The following is a 6,166-nucleotide window of genomic DNA, read 5'->3' on the forward strand; positions in this document are numbered from 1 at the left end:
GGAAAAACATACGTGTAACTTTCCAGCAAGAAAGTTCTTTTCCATATAACTTTCCATTTATGTCGTTGTTCGAAGTATATATCTACTGCTTTCACTCCTGCTCCACTATATAAAACATTGGAAGTAATTCATCCAAAAAAAAAAAAAAAGAGAAAACCTTGGAAGTCTCTTTAAACGGGTAGATGAGTAATCTATAGAGGATTCTGCTTACCTTCTCCCCGCCTTTAATTATCATTTTATTTGCAATGTTACATTCGATATTTCAATTTTTGTACTGTACTTCTTAATCTACCATTAGAGTTGTAATCTCCTCCTTTTGTTCCAAAAAACCATTTTTAACCTTTTGTTTTTCCAGAATTTTTGTTGTTTTTTTTCTCTCTCTTTCTTTTTTGTGTTTTTGTTTACTTTATCTTTATACTTTTTAAAACTTTTTTTATCTTATACAATTTTTTTTTTTTTTTTTTTTCATTTTAATTCTGGGTTGTTGAGATATTGTAACTCCAATGACATGGATAAGCTAAGCTTTGCAGGTCTTCCACGCAAAGTTTCCTATCATTTTCTGCCCTTTCTTTTGTCTCAATAAAGTCGCTTTTATCACTCACAAAATATAAGTCTTCATGCTAAAATTCACTTTTGGGCTGGAAACCTTATAATACAGTCCACCATGTCATATCAGAAAATATCAAACATTATGCTTTAGTCTCATCATAGTCTGAACTAGTTGTCTTGCCAAACAATGTAAACACGAGAAGTGCTAGGTAGTCAAATAAATGAACTTAGAAAAATTTCTAAATAGACGTGGCAAGGGTTTTTTAATTAAAAAAATACAATTTTCTTTTCCTTGTTTGCCACTTACGATCTGCCATGTTAGTTTGAAAATTTTTTTATGTTCTTTTGTTTGGCTCCCTACCACTTCTCATGGAAACACACGACTATATATAGCTATCATGTCATGTCGTACAATATATGCTTTAGATGAGATTCACAAATAACAAAAAGAGATGAGATTCACAAATAACAAAAAGACTAGTAGACAGACATGTGATTCACGAATAAACCGACAGAAAAGATCGATCATTTCCATTTTTTATTTTTTTCTCTAAAAAAAAAAAAAAAAAAAATTATGGTAAAGTCTACATACGTACCTTCCTCAAATTACCATCCAATTGACAATATTTCCCAGAACGTTTAATTGTGACAATGTCCCAGGCCCAAACTACTAAAACATTGTCAATGTACCTTCAAATGACAAAACTACCCTTAGTAAAATAAAAATACACAAACTTCTAAAAAAACCTATATATATATAATCCAAGTGGTGGTCAAATTTAAAAATAATAAAAAATCCTATTTTTTAGAAAAAATTAAAAAAATTCGACTAAAAACAAATTTCGTTTTTTAAAACAAAAATTTTTAAAAACCATTTTTTAAAGTAAAAATTTCCATTTTTTTTTAAATTATTAGTTTTAATAATTTTAAAAAAAATATCGCACGCCTTGCTGCAAGGGCATTTTTGGAACAGCGAAAAAAGGCTGGAAATGGGCGCTGGTTTTGAAGTAAGTCTCCTGTTCACTCCATCAACTCTTAAAGCCTTTTGGCCGATAATTTCAAGTTGATTGAACAGTGTATGCCCAACACCGTTGCCCAAAGACGATTGTCAAACATAGCCTTAGTTGGTGTGTTAACAGATGTGATGGTTTAATGGGACATATTGTATATTTAAAGGAAAGTTAGCTTTGAGTAATCGTTAATTTGGTGTTAGTAAACGAAAAAGGGGGTGAGATTGTTAAATGGGATTATATATAATTTTAATAAGGACCGGGTCCAATGTATTGTTAATAATGCTCATGTTTTATTATATATGATCGACCCCTCATGCATAATGCACACTATTTTCTTATTTCTTTTTTTTCCTTTCCTTATTTTTCCTGCCGACCCTCCACTCTCCCATTTCTTTTATTTTTTTATCTTCTTTTTCTCTTCCTTTCATTCCCCCTTTCACGCCAACATGTTCTCATCTTTCTTTTTCTTTTATTTTTCTATTCTTATTTCTTCTCTTTGAAGAAATGAAGATTGGATTGTCCCCTTGAATTGATTACCAGATATGTTAACAATTTGAATGGTGGTGGGCCAGCCGGATATATATCCAAATAGATGGTTGTAGCTCAAATCAAGGACCTTGAGTTGATTCAAGGAAGAAAACAATCCCTTAGGGAGAGGACCTGAAAGTAAATTGTGGGAGAGATTGAGGTGCGAGAGATGAGTGAGGTTTCTAAGAGAGTGAGATATACTCCTGCTAAGGCCTTTAGAAGGTAACCAAATATGAATGACTTGACGTTTAGGATCACAAGAAATGCCTTCCCACTGGCTAATTTAGAGGAGGAGAAGACATATGGTTCAAGGCTAAGAACGAGAGAGAGTCGCGGTCTATTTGGTTGCAGGCATGGTTGGTGGAGAAAATGCCCAAAACGACTATGAAGTATCCTAAAACGACTAGTATATATATATAATCATGTCAACTGATAGTTCTGTACACGTCAACTTTGCCCAAGTTGCAAGTCCAGTAGGCAGTAGGGACATAATTTTATGAAAATGTATTCAGGTTTCGCAATCTTTCGATCGTTGGTGCAAGTGCTTACAGACATTATCATGTCCAACGGATTTTCCATGTTTCGTTGTTGGAAATGATCACTAATTCGGAATGAATATTTAGAAGAAACACGGAGACTTAAGAAAGAAAAAGAAAAAAAAAAAAAAAAAAAACAATCTACCATGCTCCAACAACGTCTAAACGGAAAATTCAGAAAATAACAAAAATAAAAAAGGAGAATAAAATCAGTAATGAAAAGAAGTATAAAGAAAAAGGAGAATAGAATAAGTAATGAATAGAATCCATGACTTAGGTATTTTTGTTCCCATTTGAGTAGTTTAAAATGAAAAGAAGTATAATTAAAGAAAAAGAAGAAAACTTGAATCAATTTTGATCAAAGTAGTAATACAAAATTAGCCGTAGTCTTTGATAGTGTTTGTACTTGGTATGATACCTATTATATTGTAATACAAATAAAACTTATATAATTCTTAACATTCAAAAAAAAAAAAAAAAAAAATTTCTCTTTTTAGGAATACAAAATTAAGCAAAATCTTTCACTCAACATTTAATGCAATCAAATAATTACATTCTTTTTTGTGCACAACAACAAAATACTTTTTTTCTTCTTCTTTTTTTGCTTTCAAAAGAAAAAAAAAAAAAAAAACTTTCAACAAACGCTTGAAAATCAAGTAAATCATATATAAAGAAAAAAAAAATCCCATAAAACATTCAAATGAATTAAAACATAAGAATTATTATTATTATTTTTTTTTCAGTTTAATCCATATAAATTAAAACATATTAAAATCTTTGTTCCCACTCATAAATAATGGTAGAATATTAGTACTGGAAATTCAATACAATGATCATAATCAGTAATCTGGTATTGTTTTGTTTTTCTGTTTCATAATTTTTAACGGCAGAAAATCCTGAATTGTGAGGTGCATTCTACTGTCTAATGTCAAATAATTACACAATTACAAGTTTTAAGATCCTGTCTGACATCTCTTTTATAAAGCTCCAAAAGAGCCAAAAATGGAGGGGACCGACAAGAGATTAGTAGATTGGTAGGTAAATAAATATAGGTATTGATATAATATAAGTTGAATGATTAAATTTATTAGTTTTAATTAATTTAAGTTTTTTGGATGATATTTTGAACTCCTAATCAGTTCAACCCTTTAATTACAAGCTCTATAGTTTATGTTAGAAGCTTTTGACTATCTCATTTAAAAATTAATTGGTGTTTAGTGAGAGAAGCTAAAGTTTTTATAAAATCTGAAATAGCACCCCGCAAGCAATGACGAAACTAAAAACTATTATGAATAGGGCCCAAGCCAAAAAAATGCTAAGGACCAGTTGGCTAAAAACAAAAGAAAAATAAATTACCTTGTAATTTTTTTGTTCGTAGGAAGTAGGAGGAAGGCCATATGACGTATACCAGTCCCTCATTCCTCCATCCCTGTTCGTAAAGTATATTTTAAGAACAGTTAACGTGAACAAAACGCCACTGTTGTACATCAACAGTTTTTCCAAGTCATCACTTACAATTCAGCGCAACTTCCGTAGTTCTTTCATGATTTTTGTCTTCTGTGATTTCCAATCCCACTTGCACCTTTTTCGAAACACCATTAATTTAATGGCGCATGCGAGTAATTCCTTGTTTAGAATTAATCTTCATCACTCGCACTAACAATGAGCAGTGAAATCACTGCAAGAGAAAATGATTCAACCCAATTGCTTACTTTTAGTGTCGAATGACGACGATATTGATGACAACAGAGCTAGGAAGGGATCATAATAAACGTAATCAAGAACGAAATTAACCAAATCAAATTTGAAGGGGTTAAATTATATATATATATATACTGATTTTTTTTTTTGGAACTTGAATGTCCCAAGGACTAGGTTAGAAGGTTCTAGTTTGCAGAATTAATGCTTGACTTCAGCAGACTTCACTGTATTGTGGAGAGAGTAGGTGTCAAAGACTCATATGCTCTTCAGCAGACTTTGCTGAGACACGCTTTTCCCCTCTTGCATCTTGCTAGGACCAAAAAAAAAAAAAAAAAAAAAAAAAAAATCATTGCAAAAGAAACGTCTAAATTCTAAGGGATTATTTGAATTACCACTTATTTTAAAAGCTCAACCTAATAGTAAAAGGTGATCAATTTAATCACTACTTTAACACTAATAGGTGAAGCCAAACACCTGAAATATTTAATTGAAATGAGATAAATTAACGAAAACAGTGTTCGAACTTACGACCTCTACTCTAATATTATGTTAAATCACTAATTTTGGGATAAGTGGTGATTTACTTCTTTGTCAGATTCTCGTTGTATGTAGCGGTCTCAGATGGTTACATTTTATTGTTCTTGTAAGCCATCTGAGCTATACAAAGATTCTTCCTTTCTCAGATAAGCTGAGAAACGCTATATCTCTCAAGTGATATAGATTTTGGCAGATTTGGAGGTTTATAAGAGAGAATGATAGAGCATACAAGCGAAATTGAGTTCCCGAGCACAACCTTTTTGTTTTGTTGAATTTTCACATTTTTTGAAGAATTTGTTTGTTGTCTCTCTTTTTATTATGCATAGAAAATCTTGAGAAATTGTCACAATAACCAATAATAAATGGCATAACAAACATTTACAGTAACTAGATCAGTAATTATTTTATCCACAATGGTATTACAACTCCTAGTCATGTCTAGCAACCTAGTGGTATTACAACGGACAAAGTTTTCTTCCAAACTGAATTGCTGCATGTATGAAATAGCAACCTAGTGGTATCCATAATAGTATTATAAATATATTCTGACATTATTCACTAGTCCTGTCTAGCAACCCAGAGGTATTACAACTCCAGAAATAACATTGGCTAATGTGATTATGTGACAGGTTGCTGCATGTTTGAAATAGCTGCACATCAACCTGCATTTAGAGCTCCTGTAAGTGTTGGCTTGACCTATAACTATTGCATTTTTTTACGCGATGAAGTTGAGTATTGAACTAGATATTTCAATTGCAAACAAGTAAATCAGATTATTGGCAAATTAATGTAACAGGATTTGTCAGGACTTGTTAACAAAATAAACCGATCATACATGCCCCCACTTCCAATTGTGTATTCTTCTGCATTGTAAGTGAATATTATGATTTTTTTCTGTAAGTAAGTATACAAAAGCAAATATACAGAAAGGAATTATACAACTAAGATTGGATGGAATTTGGAATGCAGTAAATAATTAATTAAGTGCAGGTTAAGAAAGAATCCTGACCACAGACCAACAGTGAGTTCAAATTGCCAAACTCTGTCATATCTTTCTGAAAGCAATGTCTTTTCCTGAAACTTTCACCACATTTTAGGTCGCAGAGCTGCTGAGGCATCCCTATTTACAACCATACCTTGCTCAATGCTCCAATATATCACCTGTTTTTATACAAGTGAAGTCTGAACATAGCAGCAAACTTAGACCAAAAAGAACCCAACTGTCCAACAAAGTTAGTGTAGGAAAAGACACCAGAGGTGGAAAGGGAAGGCCATCAAAGAATTTGGGAAGTGTTCAGGTAG

The sequence above is a fragment of the Corylus avellana genome, chromosome 8, assembly GCF_965113065.1.
Source record: "Corylus avellana chromosome 8, dhCorAvel1.hap1.2, whole genome shotgun sequence".
Taxonomy (NCBI): domain Eukaryota; kingdom Viridiplantae; phylum Streptophyta; class Magnoliopsida; order Fagales; family Betulaceae; genus Corylus; species Corylus avellana.